The 17,316-nt window shown below is 36.9% G+C and overlaps 1 long non-coding RNA gene across 1 annotated transcript; it reads left to right on the top strand.

Moving 5' to 3' along the window:
• Positions 1–2,991: 2,991 nt before the first annotated feature.
• On the top strand, positions 2,992–15,606 carry LOC115286393. Its single transcript, XR_003906042.1, has 3 exons — positions 2,992–3,229; positions 9,395–9,486; positions 15,570–15,606. It is a non-coding gene; the product is annotated as an uncharacterized LOC115286393 (long non-coding RNA).
• Positions 15,607–17,316: the final 1,710 nt, after the last annotated feature.

Raw genomic sequence — 17,316 nt, 5'->3', positions numbered from 1 at the left:
TTAGTACACCTGATTAAAGGAAAAAGAAAAATAGTATTCTGTGCTTCCTGTGAAAACCGCTGGACTAAAACCACCATGTGATTACTTGGCATTGTCCTGGGGTTCCTGTAATAACTATCATCCACCCCATCCACTGGTAGCAGCGAGTTCTAAATCTTTCCACAACTGTTCCCCAGGTGCATTATGACTCATACCCAGATTGGATCCTATTGCTATGTGAATAGTATAATCTGAAATACAAAGAGAGTAAATTAACTATAAACCTTATGTGCCTTCTGATTCCTCAGAACCCCCTATAGTTTAATGACCAGAGAAGTTTTATATTAATTCCAAAGTGCCAATTATCCACACACACAAATTCAGTTAGTAAAGAACAGACTTAACGTTGACGGTGTTTTATTTGTATTCCCCCCCCCCTACATTTTTTTTTTAGCAGTGAAATATGTTGAAAAAGAAAGCATGGTAAAATGTTAAACAAATAAAAGCAAATAAACATGATTCCACAGATTAAATTTTAGTTGTTAGCCTAAAAATATATTATTGATTAATGAATCTGGGAATTTCTGCAAAAAAGCAGAGCTCAGAAAACATTGCTCTTTTTATATGAATGAGTGTGCGTGTATGTGTGCGCATGTTTAAAAGGACTTCAATTTTTCTTTCTGTCTCTGTCTTTTCTGCAGCATTGTTCCTTGACTTAAACTTATACACCTAAACTAGAAAGACTGGATAGGGTCTTGGGACTACTGCTTCTCAGACAACTCCTTGGAGAAGGCAGGTAACCCAACCAGGGAGTGTAAAAGATTTAACTTGGACTAATGAGAGACAGGAGATAGGAGGAAGTCAGTGGACAGATTCTCCTCTCTTTTCCCCAAAGCCCTTGGATTATTCTTTATGAGTACATGTTAGGAGGAGTTGTCTCAACACTGAGAAACCAAATGCATTCATGAGGATGTAAGCAGCTCTGTAAGATTGACCGCATATTCACTTTGACTCATTCTTTCTCCCCCCCCCGCCTCACCCTTCTATCCTGGAATCGCTCTACCTATTGAAATATTACTAAATAAGCTTCCTTTGAAGGAGCTGGGTTCTCAGCCATCCAGAGGAAGACATTCCTAAATGAAATTCATCTATGACATCAAAATAATAGTCTAATTTCTAAGTAGCTGTCAGGATCAAAGAGATTAATTAAATGAATAAAGGCATGAGCGGATGGACAGCAAATATTTATCGAAGACTTACTTTGTACTAGGCATTGTGATGGTAAGTGGAGATTCAGCAGTAAACAAACTGAAAATATGTTCTGCCTTCGTGGAGCTCACAGTCTAGTGACAGAGCCACTGTGCATGCCCAAGTATCTCTGTCCACGTAGAGATAGTTTTGTCTTTGCCTTCTCAAGCTTCTCTCCCTTATCCATATTCTAAATGAAGTCGATATTTTCCATACAGTCCTAGATATTATGGTAAGGGTTGCTTGCACCAAGAGAAGGATATAAAAAAGGTAAAGCTGGAAAGGTGAAAGGAACATGTGAATGAGAGTGAATTGGTGTATTTATTTATTTATTTTTATTTTTTAAAAATATTTTATTGTCAAATTGGTTTCCATATAACACCCAGTGCTTCTCCCCACAAGTGCCCCCCACCATGACCATCACCCCCTCCCTCCCTCCCCCTCCCCCTTCAGTCCATGGTTCGTTTTCAGTATTCAGTAATCTCCCTTGATCTGTGTCCCTCACTCTCCCCCACTCTCTTTCCCCTTTCCTCTCCCCATGGTCCCCTGCCAGGTTTCTCCTGTTAGACCTATGAATGCAAACATATGGTATCTGTCCTTCTCTGCCTGACTTATTTCGCTTAGCATGACACCCTCAAGGTCCATCCACTTTGCTACAAATGGCCATATTTCATTTTTCCTCATTGCCATATAGTACTCCATTTAAATGTTTATTTACCTTCAGAGAGAGAGAAAGAGAGAGAGAGAGATTGGGGGAGGAGCAGAGAGCACGAGAGAGACACACACACAGAGAGAGAGAGAGAGACACAGAGAGAGAGAGAGAGAGAGAGAGAGAGTCCCAAACAGGCTGTGCACTGTCAACACAGCCCAATGAAGGGCTCACAGACCATGGACCTCACAGACCAGGAGATCATGACCTGAGCCAAAATCAAGAGTTGGACGCTCAACAAACCGGGCTACCCAGGTGTTCCTGAACTGGTGTTTTGAATGACCTTTGAGCAGAGAGAGTGTGGAGGAAGGGAGGTAGATCTGCTGAGCTACTGTGTGCAACTGTACAACTATACAAGAGTTGGGGTGCAGAGGAAAGGGGGTGTTTGCAAGTATTCTTATAAGTAATTTACTGGATCCCCATTAGTCAGCATCAATAGACACAAGTTTGAAATCAGTTGTTTTTAAGTTACTTCTGAATTCTAAGACATACTTCAGTATGAGAGCTTCCAGTTCTGGGCCATAGAATTTAAAAATGGATAAATGGAAAATGTGTAGAGTAGCTTTGAAAATGGGTCATTTGAGCTAAATATATTCATTGTCAATGATATTCTTTTCAGTCTTCCCAATTTTACCAAAATCTTATACTTCCTATTTGATTTTCACTCTTTCCTGGCCTCTTGAGGAAACATACCTTATTAATACATTTTGATATATATGGAAAAGTAGAAGAGAGAAAAGAGGAAAGGAAGACGGAAAAATGTTGGAAATGAAAAAGAAGGGGGGAGTTAAGCTGTTCCAAAGAAAATGGACGCAGAATAAAGACTTTCCTTCTTCCTCAGCAGGAGTTTTCTTTTCTACAACATGACTTTTTGACAAGGAGATAACATATTTTTCAGACTGTGGTTTTCTTTTGTTTGCTCCTTCCTATTCTTACTCCACTGGTTGTTCTTTTGAACAAGAACCCTTAGGCTATAAGGAACACATACACAACAAAACTAGATCCATAGATAATGAGGATAACTTATAAATGATTGAAGCAAAGAGGAACAGAGCAGAAGGGACAGAGAAGACCAAAAAAGCTACACCAACATTCTAAATCTACTTTAAGAACTAAAAGCAGGTCATTTTATTTTAGGCTATTTTCCCCCCATTGATACCTGTTTTGCTCGAAGAGCAAGAAACCAAGAAAGAACAAGAGAACGGAAACAGGATATTCTTCCCTGCAGGTGGCTGCACCACCTACCTAAGCAAAGTGATCACATGGCTGGGACTAGGTGTGTGATTGCAGCAGGTGAGTGGTGATGTGTAAACATTTGGAAGTCTCTTCCCTCCAACAAGAACAAACAAGTGAACAAAAAGAGCCCATGAGTATGTCCAATGATATTGTTAGTAGTCACAGTGTATACATGTGCCATAAATCCATATACAGTTGCCAACCTGAACGTAAGTGGTTCTCAAAATTCATTCTCAATGTGGAATATGAGTTGGAAGTAATGAGTGATTTCTGGTGTAAGGAAATTAAGAGTGGATTCGTCTCATCCTTGTTCTTTATCTTGCCCCCGTGGATGGGGTGTGGGAGATGTCTATAAAATGATTGAATTACACAAAGAAAACTGCCAGGGTCTGAATTCCTGCTTCTTTATATAACCCTGGGAAAAGACAAGAAGGTTCATAAAAGTCACATTTAGGTCTTTGGGAAAAATCACTTCCTCAGATTTCAAGCTAGGATTAGGGTTGGAGTTGGGGTTGGAATTGGGGATGGAGTTAGGGTTAAGAGTAGAGTGAGATTTTTAATCTTACAGAATGATCAATAAGGATTGTAAATCTTACCATTTCCCAGCACCAATAATAGGTTGTTATCCCTCCCTGTCTCAAGCTATATCTCTTGAGGAAATGATTAGTGTGAATATTGGAGCCTTAGATATGACATTTATAAGATTCTCAGAATACATTATATGAGTACTTTGCTGGATGAATAAAGCACAGCTTCCCATATTTGCGGGAGGTGTCCCTCTGAAGCCAGCCTCTTTATTCCAGTATTCCCACGTAAGCCATTCTCCAGGCAAAGCAGCGACTACAGAGGAAGGGAGCCACTGTCACCTGTGTCCAGGAGAAAGCAGCAGGGCCACAATGCTTTCCTGGTGATCTGTAAATTGAGCACTTTCAGATTTCATTTAATAGAGCTTGCCTGCTCAGAAGCACTGGAAGTCAATTACGTTATAAAACTAATATTCAGAGCCGCAGAGAATTAGAGAGAAAGAAAATTAACTGTTCCTGTGTCTTAGTAGGAGATTGTTTGCTTTTTAGTGGCTAGGATAATAAAATTAATTTTCATTCTTTTTAAATAGAATTAAAAATCTTACACTAATGCAAGGCAGATGGTTCTAGATTTATATATACAAGGCAAAAACAGTCAAAAATAATTTCCTTTTGAATGACGTGTATTTTAATCATGATTACAATATATATTTGCAAAATGACTAAGAAATATTTTGCTTAGTTTCATAAGGAAAATATTGCCCCAATGCCAATATTAAGAGGACCAAAATTTAGAGTGTGTGGCTTTCATTCCTGAGCAATAGTGTGCTGTATTGCCTACCAGGGACACGATCCGTGGTTTTAAAGGAGTTGAGAAGAATATTGTAGTAACATAATAATGAAAGTTTAGCGATATTGCTATAGTAAATAATTCTGTTACCATGGATCAACTTCTGTAGAGAAACTTTAAGGAAAAAAAAACAATGTTTTCTCCTTACCGTGTTTTCTTGTCCTGATTTTTCTGTCTTTGATTTTCTACCCGGGTTCTAAACACGTTCAGGGAAGTTTTTTGCTGGGATACAAGGAGGTTAGAATGCCACATTCTCTGCCTATGATGGGTGCCCTGTCAGAAATTCTCCTGTCACATTTCTGACATAATTGGGGGAAACAGAAACCTCTTCAAGCGTTCTTTCTGGAACCAAACTACAGAACAGAACCTATGAAAGTTTGTTCTAAGTCTCAGAAAGAAGCACAGAATAAAGGAAGTCACAGTTAAACCAATAATCAAGTTTTTTCATCTAGAAAATAAAAATGTTTGGCTCTGGGAATGGAAAGGCAGGGACTGGCCGTGGAAGAAAACATGATCTGTAAAAACGATTTTTTTTTTTTCAATTGGAAATACGTAGCTGAGATGGGGAGTGAAAGAACAAAGCAAAATCCAACTGTCACTCAACTTTTTTTTTGGTAAGCTATTTAAAATATTGAAAAAGAAGCCCTGAAATAGAACCTAATTTCAAGATAGTAATGAACAGGAGATGTCAGGAATGGAAGGAAGAAGACGGCAAAAGGGTACAAGAAACTTCTTACTCAAAGTATGCTTTCAAATGGAAATTCAAAAACATAAATGAGAAAAAGCCGTGGTAGCAAGAAAAGAGAAATTTATATATAAAGTATATTTTTCTCTGGCTGAAATTAGAATATGAGAGATTAAAATATGTACTTTAATTTAAATATGTACTTTAGATTCTAAGAGAGACAAATTAAGAAATGGCAGTAACAAAAAAGAATGATAATATTATTAATATTTATATCAAAAAGATTTATGTGTCAGACATTGTCCTACAAGTTTTATGTATAACAGTTTAATAATTTTTACAACAACTCTAAGAACAAAACATTTTGTAAATGGAGAAACTGAGACAAGGGAAGTTTAAGTGATTTGCCCAATCTAACATAGTAACTGATAGGGCTCAACTTTAAAATTTTTTTAAAATATTTATCTACTCCCGAGAGAGAGAGAGAGAGAGAGATAGAGAGAGAGAGAGACAGAGCAAGAGCAGTGGTGGGGCAAAGACAGAGGGAGACACAGAATCTGAAGCAGGCTCCAGGCTCTGAGCTGTCAGCACAGAGCCAGATGCGGGGCTCGAACCCAGAAGCCCTGAGATCATGATCTGAGCCGAAGTTGGACGCCCAACTGACTGAGTCACCCAGGTGTGGTGGGGCTCAATTTTAATCCCATGTAATTTGACTCTAGAAACTGGGTTCTTCACCACTGTATGCCAGAAATTTAAAAATTAAAAAAGAAATACAAAAAGAAGAGTGAACTGAAATGGAATAAGTATTAGTAGGTATAAAAATAATCAAAGAGAAAGGTTGGCGATGAAAAATTTAGTCATTGAAATAAAAAGACATGAACAAGTAAACTTCAGTTTTCATGAAAAAAGAAAACAATTTGGGAAAAAGAATTGAAAAACTGATTGGAAGGCATCCATAGAAACGATGAGATAAAATGTCTATTATTTTCAAACATTTAAAAGAAGTTTAAAAACTCTTAGATCCAAAGGAATTAGAGAAGAATAGACAAAACAGTGGTGAAGAAAAAACCAAAGAGATAGGTCATGAGAAGTTTCTACAAATTAAAAAGGCATGAGTCCAAAATTAAAAGTTCACTTCAACTATGAATTCTCATAATTTATTTATCTCCTATGGATGTATCTCTACAAATAGAGACAGTTTAATTTTTTTCTTTCCAATAAGTATACCATTTATTTCCTTTTCTCACTTTCTTGCACTATGCTGAATAAGACTGGTGAGAGTAAACATGTGACTTTTTCTCAGTCTTAGGGAGAAAGTATTCAGTCCTTTGCCATTATGTATTATGTCATCTATAGGCTTTTTGTAGATGCTATTTATTAAGTTGAAGAAATTCTCCTTTATTTGTATTTATCCAAAAGGTTTTTTTATCATGAATGTGTTGATTTGTCAAATATTTCCTTGTGTGTGTGTTAACTGATACAATCATGTAATTTTTTCAATGCGGTGGATTACATTGATTGATTTCTGAATATTCCATCTTTTCTATGAATGCTATCAGGTCGTCAAGTATAATTTTTAATACATATTCCAAATTCTATTTGCTAATATATTTAATGATTTTTGCATTTATATTTATTAAGAATATTAGTTTGCAGTTTTCCTGGCCGTACTGTTTTTGTCTTGTTTTGATGTCAGCTTCATAAAATGAAATGAGTTCTATCCTCATATTCTCTGAAAGATATTTTGTAGAACTGGTGTTAATTTGTTACATATATGGTAGGGTATTTTACTGAAATCATTTGGAACTGAAAATTTTGTTTTGGGTAAAGTCTTTTAAAATTATAAATTAAGGATACCTGGGTGGCTCAGTAGGTTAGGTGTCTGACTAGATCTCAGCTCACGTCATGATCTCATGGTTTGTGAGATTGAGCCCAGTGTCAGGCTCTGTGCTGACAGTATGGAACCTTCCTGGGATTCTCTGACTCCTACTCTCTCTGCCCCTCCACACACCCTCAAATTAATAAATAAGCTTACAAAAATAAAATTATAAATCTCAATAATTGTGACTCAATAGTTATTGGATATTATTATAAGTAATGCTGAAATAAATATAGGAATACATATGTCTTTTTGAATTAACGTTTTCATTTTCCCTAGGTAAATATCCAGTAGTGGAATTACTGGATCACATGGTAATTCTATTTTTAATGTTTTAAGGAAATTCCATACTGTTTTCCACAGTGGCTGCACAAGTTTGCATTCCCATCAACAGTAACAGGAGGATTCCTTTTTCCCTGCATCCTCACCAACACTTGTTTCTTGAGTTTTTTATTTTAGCCACTCTGATAGATATGAGGTGATATCTTATTGTGGATTTGCTTTCCCTGCTGATGATTAGATGAGCATCTTTTTATGTGTCTGTTGGACATCGGTATGTCTCTTATGGAGAAATGTCTATTCATATCTTCTGTCCATTTTCTAATTGGATTATTTGTTGATTTGGTGTTGAGTTACATAAGTTACCTATATATTTTGGATACTAACCCTTTATTAGATATGCCATTTGTAAATATCTTCTTCCATTCCATAGGTTTTCTTTCAGTTGTGTTGGTTGTTTTGTTTGTTTGTTTGTTTGTTTTGCTGTGCAGAAGTTTTGTATTTTGATGTAGTCTCAATAGTTTATTTTTGCACTTGTTTCCCTTGCATTAGGAGACATATCTAGAAGGATTATTGCTACAACCAGTGTCAGAGAAATTACTGCCTTGCTCTCTTCTAGGATTTTTATGGTTTTAGGCATCACATTTTTGTCTTTAATCCAATTTGTGTTGTTTTTGTGTATGGTGTTAGAAAATGGTCCGGTTTCATTCTCTTGTATGTAGCTGTCCAGTTTTCCCAACACCATTTGTTGAAGAGACTGTCTTTTTCCAACTGCATATACTTGTCTTCTTTGTTGTAGACTAATTGACCATATGAATGAGGGTTTATTTCTAGACTCTCTATTCTGTTCTATTTTTATGCCAGTACAATACTCTTGATTACTACAACTTTGTAGTATATCTTGAAATCTGAGGTTCTAATACCTCCACATTGGTTTTTCTTTTTCAAGATTGCTTTGGCTCTTTGGGGTCTCTTGTGGTTTCATAAAAATTTAGGATCATTTGTTCTAGTTCCGTGAAAAATACTGTTGGTATTTTGATAGGGATATCAAATCTGCAGATGTCATTGGGTAGTATAGGCATTTTAACAATATTTGTTTTTCCAATCCATGATCATGAAATTTCTTTCCTTTTGTTTGTGTCATTTTCAATTTCTTTCATCAGTGTTTTGTAGTTTTAAGAGTATGAGTCTTTCACGCCTTTGTTAACTTGATTCCTCAGAATTTTATTATTTTTGATGCAATTGTAAATGGGATTATTTTCTTAGTTTTGCTCTCTGCTTCTTTATTATTAGTGTATAGAAATGCAACAGATTCTATGTATTGATTTTGTATCCTGTGACGTTATTGAATTCATCTCTCAGTTCTGTGCTTTGATTCTGATCCTTGGTCCTTATTTATGTAATTTTTCATTCCTGGAGGAGCTCTGGTCCATGGGACATGCAAAGATGTGCATATATAACTAGTGAGAGCACATTCTAGATAAAGCTGAATGAGCCAGGTGTGCATCAGGTCAGGGGTCAGTTGAGCTGTTCTGAAGAACTTTAAGGGACTGTTTTGAGGAAGTTTTGGGTAGGTTTTTGGTGGAATCCTTAGGATTTTCTATGTATGGTATCATGTCATCTGCAAATAGTGAGCTTTTCTTACCAATATGGATGCCTTTCATTTCTTGTCTGATGTCTGAGGCTAAAACTTTCAGTACTATGTTGAATAAAAGTGGTGAGAGTGGACATCCTTGTCTTGTTCCTGATCTTAGGGAAAAACCTTTCCATTTTTCACCATCGAATATGATGTTAGCTGACTGTCTTTACATATTTTTGGTACTTCTGCCTTTTTGAGGCACCTGCACTAGCTGCAATGTGACTAGTCTAGTGAGAGCTTCACCCTTATTTTGAAATACTTGATTTGAAAAAAATTTGATTGAATTATAATTTTATTTATATTTTCACAAACTCAAAGCATGGATTTCATTTCTTCTCACTTCATGCTATTTTTCTTGTCCATCAGCTGAACCGTCTGAAGTGTGGCTCCATCACACACATACAATGCTGAGAGGGTCCAGTGAAAGAGAGGGGTGATGATGAAGACCAAGAGAGAAGGTGGGCTACCAAAGATGGTAAGATCCTATGGCACAATATCTCATGATTCTAACAGAAGTCACCAGAGAGATTGAACTGTGGCATTTGCTCAAATAGAAAATGAAGTCCCCTTAACAAAGTTGCTATTTTGGCTGGGCTAGATTAGAAGCCATCTTGAAAAACTCTTCCTCTCTGGCTTTCAGCTAACCAGAGAGAATGACATTTTCTGATTATCCAAAATTGCTTGTAAACGTGGTGAAACTAAAAGCACTATTCAGGAATCTGAAAAGGAATTTTACAGAGATGTTTACTGACCTTTCAGATAATGAGGCTACATGGGTGGATGGAAGAATACAGACTGTCCTCAGGTTACATAAAAAGAAATCCCTCTTGCAGCATGGTCTGTCCAGCCCCATTTCTGGAAAAAAAAAAAAAAAAAAAAAAAAAAAAGGAGGTCATATTCCAGGTAGAGACACACTTAGTGAAAGATCTTACTATATCATGGTTTGTGGGATTTTTAAATACTGTGCTTTTTCTATTACATCATAGCAATCCTATAAAAATCTATGATTATGATAATCAATTCAGCATGGTGTGATACAGTATGCAGTAACAAAAATACATCACCAAACTGATTCCTTGCAAAATTCTGATCCTTAATCAGTCTTTCAAGAAACATGATTATAATGTATGTAAAGGGAAAATAAATGCATTGAGAAATATCTTGTTTAAGTGAATTATGTGTGCATAGCTTACTTCAAAGTCAAATTCTATTCCAATATCCCGGAGGTATGTATACAAATTTACTCTTTCAATGTGTGGCTCTGTCTTCTATACTATTTTAATGTTCTACTCTAATATTAATATTGGTTTAAAGAGAAATCTAGCATAACTGATAACACAAAATAAATTAGATGCCATAAACATAAAACTTTTTGAGGCTGAAATCTTTCGAAAATTGTCAGTTTGGCTGTTTTTTTGTTTGGCCATGGTAGGTCAGGGATTCTAATGCATCTAAAATTTAAGCTTTTCAAATAGATAGCAAAAGCATGGAGTCTTTCTTTGGAATTTTTCAGAAATGTAATATTACATCATATCATGAGCAATAAAATTATCCCCTGCGTGTAGTGCTAAAGCCAGGGAAAGTCTCCAAATTTCTAAACAACTCCATGACTGCCACAGCGGATGGATTTTTCCTGGGTAGCAGCCGGATATCCCGTGGAGCGCTACCCCAGAGTAGGTGTAGGTTTCAGTCACCAGCACTAACAAAAGGCAAGGTTTATTCCTCTTTGTTTCCTCTGCCACTTCATTCGATACACTGCTTGCATGGTACTGGCATGAAAGGACCCGGTCAAAATCCAAATTTCCAATAATTACGGGAGGATATTCAAACTTGGAGAGGGAGTTCATATATTAGAAAGGATAAAACAGAAAATGGAAGTGTTCATTTGAACTCATAAAGGATTTCTTTATTTTGTCCCTTTTACTTTTCGGAAAGCCAGATTAATGGTAGAGACAGCTTATTAGTGAATGAAACCTTCCGGCAGCCAGGAAGACAACCAGGCATGAGAACTCTGACACAATCAGATGCTGTCTACATTCCGTGTTTCAGTAGTCAGGATGGTGTGGTGATGGGGGCATAAGCTATTCTTTCTCACTCATTGGTTACTGCTATTATTTTTTTTTAAGGAAGATCAAATACAGATATTCATTCTACTGTATCAGAGTCAAAATAAACTCTAACAAACTTGACTTTGGCAAATGTTTGCTACTGCCCTTAGTTTATAAGCAGGAAATTGGCCACCCAAAAGTTCAGACCAACTGTTTAAAAAAATTTTTTTTAATGTTTTATTTGTTTTTGAGAGAGAGAGAGAGAGAGAGAGAGAGAGAGAGAGAGAGAGAGAGAGTCTGTGTGAGCAGGGGAGAGTCAGAGAAAGAGGGATACACAGAATCCAAAGACAGGCTCCAGGCCCTGAGCTAGCTGTCAGCACAGAGCCCAACATGGGGTTCGAACCCACAAACCATGAGATCATGACCTGAGCCGAAGCTGGACGCTTAAGCCACTGAGCCATCCAGGCACCCTAAGACCAGCTCCTAATAAATATATTTGATTCTCCTATGAGGAAATAAAAAGCCATTTCAAGTGACCAACTCTTCTCAGGTTTCAGAATACCATTCAAAAATGATCTCTTATGAAGCCAATTCATGTTGATTTAATCTGATGTGTCTATGAGAATATGCATAATATCTATGTAAAAATATGCTGAGTATTTCAACTGAGGCCAGCTACTAGATTTACTCTCCTGATATGCTAAAAATTTGAAATGAATATAGGACAATCTGTTCAGGTTTTGGTGTTGTGACCTCAGTGTTCAGAGAACTTTCCAAGTTAAGGAAGAAGGTGGTGTTAATTAAGTGTGAATTTTGCTGTCTTATAAATAAAGGGCAACATTATCCCAAAAGTCTGATCTAAAGAAAAGAAAGCGGTACAGTAGTGTATGGAAAATTAGGTGTATAGGTTCTAGTAGTTCAATGTTTTATGGAAAATCACCAAGGTATCATTCTTTCACGCTTGACTGAGAATGCATTGTTTTCCCACAACTAATTCTTTTTTTTTTTTTTTCAGGAATAGAATTTAGTGATTCATCAGTTACCTATAACACCCAGTGTTCACACCAACAAGTGTCCTCCTTAATGCCCTTGCCCATTTAGCTCATCTTACCACCCAAAACCCCTCCAGCAATTCTCAGTTTCCTCTCCGTGTTTAAGTCTCTTATGTTTTGTCTCCCTCCCTGCTTTTATATTATTTTTGATTCCCTTCCCTTATGTTCATCTGTTTTGAATCTTAAATTCTACATATGAGTGAAGTCTGTCTTTCTCTAATGTTGCTTAGCATAATACACTCTAGTTCCATCCACACTATTACAAATGACCACATTTCATTCTTTTTGATCACCAAGTAATCTTTCATTATATATATGTCACATGTTCTTTATTCATTTGTCAGTTGATGGACATTTTGGGCTCTTTACATACTTTGGCTATTGTAGATAGCACTGCTCTAAACGTTGGGGTGCATGTGCCCCTTTGAAACAGCACTCCTGCATCCTTTGGATAAATACCTAGTAGTGCAATTGCTGGGTCATAGTGCAGTTCTATTTTTAATTTTTTGAGGAATCTCCACACTGTTTTCCAGAATGACTGCACCAGTTTGCATTCCTACCAGTAGTGCAAAAGGGTTCTTTCTCCACATCCTCACCAACGTCTGTTGTTGCCTGAGTTGTTCATTTAGCCATTTTGACAGGTGTGAGGTGGTATCTCATTGTGGTTTTGATTTATATTTCCCTGACAATGAGTAATGTTGAGCATTTTTTCATGTGCCTGTTAGTCATCTGGATTCTTCTTTGGGAAAGTGTCTATGCATGTCTTTTGTCCACTTCTTCACTGGATTATTTGTTTTTCTAGGTGTTGAATTTGATAAGTTCTTTATAGATTTTTTATAACTCTTTTTCTGATGTTTCACTTGCAAATATCTTCTCCCATTCCTTCAGTTCCCATTTAGTTTTGCTGATTGTTTCCTTCACTATGCACAAGTTTTTTTTTTTATTTTGATAAGATCCCAATAGTTTATTTTTGCTTATGTTTCCCTTGCCTCCAGAGACATGTTGAGTAAGAAGTTGCTGTGGCCGAGGCCCAAGAGGTTTTTTTCTGCTTTCTTCTCTAGGATTTTGGTCTCTTCCTGCATTATGTTTAGGTCTTTCATCCATTTTGAGGTTATTTTTGTGTATGATGTAAGAAACTGGTCTAGGTTCATTTTTCTGCACGTCACTGTCAAGTTTTTCCAATACCATTTGCTAAAGAGATTATCTTTTTTTTTTTCCCCATTGGATATTCTTTCCCGCTTTGTCAAAGATCAGTTAACCATAGTTTGTGGGTCCATTTCTGAGTTCTATAATTGGTCCCATTGATCTATGTGTCTGTTTTTGTGCTGGTAGCATACAGTCCTGTTGATTACAGCTTTGTAACACAGATTGAAGTCCAGAATTGTGAAAATCAAAACTGGAGGCATCACAATCCCACAACAAATTCTAACTACCCAAGAGATCCCCCAGCAGTTAAGAATCTACCACCTAGTGGAGCATGCCTGGGTGGTTCAGTTGGTTGGGCGTCCAACTTCGGCTCAGGTCATGATCTTGAGGTTTGTGGGTTCGAGCCCCGCAACAGACTCAGTGCTGAGGGCTTGGAGACTGGAGCCTGCTTCAGATTCTGTGTTTCCCTCTCTCTCTGACCCTCCCCTGCTCACACTCTGCCTCTCTCTCTCAAAGTAAATAAATATTAAAAATTAAAAAAAAGAATCTACCACCTGGAAAGAGAGAACTTTGCTTATGAAATGCCTTAGCAACACCAGGATTTCCATGGGAAGGTGGTGCTGATGTGCGCAAGATATATCAGTACTGCAATACGTAGTATCAGGAAACAGTAGGTTGTAAAATTCGGGGTTGGTTCTCTAACTCAGACATCCTACCTAGTGTCGGCTGTAATGTAGTGCCTCAAAAAGGACAATTAATGCACAACACTAAGGTATAGATCCAGGTTTTGTGGGTATAGAAGATTATATACACTGGGGAAACTTCTTTAAGAAAAAGAATCAAGGGGCACCTGGGTTGCTCAGTCGGTAAAGCATCTACCTTTTGAGCCCCGAGTCAGGCTCTGTGTTGTAAGTTCAAGCCCCGAGTTGGACGCTGTGCTGACAGTTGAAAGCCTGGAGCCAGCTTCAGATTCCGTGTTGCTCCCCTCTCTCTCTGCTTCTCCCCACCTCATGCCTTGTGTGTGTTTCTCTCTCCAAAATAACGTTAATTTTTTTAAATAAAAAAAGAAAAAAAGGAAACTAAAATCACAAGTACAGCATCAGATACAAAACGAATTCTTATTTATAGTGAAGAAAAAAATTGCTATAGAGTAAAATAATTCTTTTATTGAGGTAAAGTCTTGAACCAGATATTTTAATAAGATGACATATACCATAAATATCTTAAAATCCAGACAAATACATAATATTCTTATTAACTGCCTAACTCAGTCTTTTATATCTTTTTTTTTCATTTTTTGATTGCATATTCTTTATGTTTTCTTACTATGTCAATGATTTTATATAATTATTTTCCAGTGGTGAAAGAGAAGAGGACTCCACCTTTAATGTGGCGATCCTGACTCACTCATTTCCAAACTGGTTTCTTCTCCATGACCCCCATGCATGTTTCCAGGGAGGGGTGCTTAGACCATGCTCCTGTTACACAATGGCCCATGTCTCTGCACCTTCCTGTCCCCGTGTGAGCTGGCAGAGTTGATATTGGCATGTTTCCAGAATCTTCCCCTGCTTTGGGACTGCCAGCAGTAACTTCCCTATCACCTGGGAGGCACACATAAACGTACCCCACCTAATCAGAACTAAATACAAGCACAATTCTGCTTTACCTTTTGCCAAATGTCAGAGAGCCTTGATAATTTCAGCCCCTGAACAAAAGATCTTAACCAATTGCATATAAAGAATAACATTTTAAATAAGTTTTACGGGAACATATGACTACATCAACCATTCATTAGTTTCATTAACTCCATGCTGAACATGCCTCGGTGCCCCTGCAGCATTGTTTATGGATTCTAGGAGTACATTTTTGTTAGGGATATTTTGCCAAGACAAAACTGCAATATGTTTTTTTTTGTCCTTTCTCTTTTAATCGATTCATAAATCTTATAATTACTTTAGGTAAAAAATGTACATTTCTACTCCTGTTCAAATAAATTGCTAAATCAACAAAATTTCTGCCATCACGAATGGCTAGAGGTTGAGTGTGGGACAGCCATCTTAGTTCCTCTCAAGTAACCCATGGTAACTAGTATTCCAGTGTGAGGCCGCTGGCTCAGGTTAATTTGAATATTTATAAATATGAGTTACATATTTTCCTTAGATAAGAAGAAATCCAATTAATGAAAACATTTTAATGAGTTTATTTTCACTTTTCTGCCCTTTTACCAATCAAAAATAGTAAATTAATATATCACTGCTTATGGTTTTAACCCCCTACTGATAATTTCTGGATCAGGACCTTACATTTGCTGGTTGATGTGGGACCCAAGAAGGTAGTTGGAGGAGCAGAGCGGTGCCAGGTAAGGCTGTCCTGAAACATGTGGCTTAAAATCATTGGACAAGCATCCACCCCACCACCTAGGAAAAAGAACATGATTGTCGCAAACTTTTCCTATAAAACCAGTCTAGATGGTTGAGAAAGAGGGAACAGAAAAAGACAATAAAGAAGGCGAAGTTTGTTGTACTCTGCATATACTTACAATGAAACTACCTACTTATGTTCTCAATTATTTGGATGCTTTGATGGATTTTAAAAGGACTATCTACTGGGATAATTTAACGAACTCCACTTTCTGTTAAAGAAACTAAGGCATCATTTTAAACATTCTGGGGATTTGATTATTTATTAATTTATTTCTTGAAAGTTTATTTATTTTGAGAGAGAAAGAGACAGAGAACACAAGCAGAGGAGGGGCAGAGAGAGAAGAAGAGAGAGGGAATCTCAAGCAGGCTGCACACTGACAATGCAGAGCTTGATGTAGGATGTGAACTCATGAATGGTGAGATCATGACCTGAGCTGAAGTCCAGAACCAGGCGTTTAAGTGACTGAGCCATCCAGGTGCCCATTTCTGGACGTTTTAAAAAGACTTGACTTTGCCACCAATTTCATAAAAGCCTATTTTAAAGTAGAGGAAATAAGCAGAAAGAAAATCAATTAAAACTTTAATGAAGCTTCTTAAAGAAGCCATACCAATTTAGATACCTCAAGTCTATAAAGTCTTCACCTAATTTATGCAAGCTGTGTAGTACATTGGTGCCTGTTGTCTAGGCATTCTCCATTGTTATTTAGACAATGAAATATAAACTTTGGAACAAAATCACAGTCTATAAGCAAAGACAAATTTGAAAATTGTATCTTTTTTTATAGTGCATCTATGATTTGTTAAAAATTGCATCCATTTTCAAGAAAGCAACCATCATGTGATTAATTATGAAAATTTTCATCTTTTAAAGATTGATTTTCTGTGTTTTTGTTGAGGTTTCCATAAATATATTGTTATTTACTAAGGACAAGTGGGATGGCTTTAGGAATCTCTAGGAAGGGCGTGTTATGGTTTTTCAAAATCATTGTCTGCATTGTTATTATAAGTTTGTGAGCTTAGAGTAAAAATAAAAGTATAGAAAGAATTTAAAAAATAAAAAAGTCATACCTTTGACTTTATCAGCTGGAAATGTTGCACTAAGCTCAATGTTATTACATTAGTAGGTAGAATGGGTTCTCTTTCCAGACCAAAAAAGGATATAAAGAAAAAAGATGAAAAAATCCATAGTAGCTACTCACAAAATAAGAGAGAAATACCACCAGTGATAATGGATAAAGCGAAAGAAAGGGGAAGCAATGTGACTCTGACTTTCCATACAAATGAAAGAGGAGGATGACATTATTTGCCAGCTCTTGCTGTCTTTCCATTTCATTGGTGGCACCCGAGACAATGTAGCCAAGATGTGTTCTCCAGAGCGATTTCAGTATGACTGGGCATAATATCAAGCCAGCTACTACAAATTCACCAAAGTGGTGCTAGGAAAAAGAAAACTTCTTTTTTCTTTTTTAAGGAGTTGAGAGAGTCTGTCATGAAACTTGCCTTATCAGTTCTTCAGCCGTCAAAGAGCTGTGGTGATTCTGAATACAGTTACAGTATGGGATACTTCAGCTCTGGGATTATTTCAGGGATCCTGGGAGATGCACAACCAACCAAAAGAA

This window comes from Suricata suricatta, chromosome 3 (assembly GCF_006229205.1).
Source record: "Suricata suricatta isolate VVHF042 chromosome 3, meerkat_22Aug2017_6uvM2_HiC, whole genome shotgun sequence".
Lineage (NCBI taxonomy): Eukaryota > Metazoa > Chordata > Mammalia > Carnivora > Herpestidae > Suricata > Suricata suricatta.
Note: the sequence above shows the minus strand (reverse complement) of the source record. Positions and strands in the feature narration are given on the sequence as shown.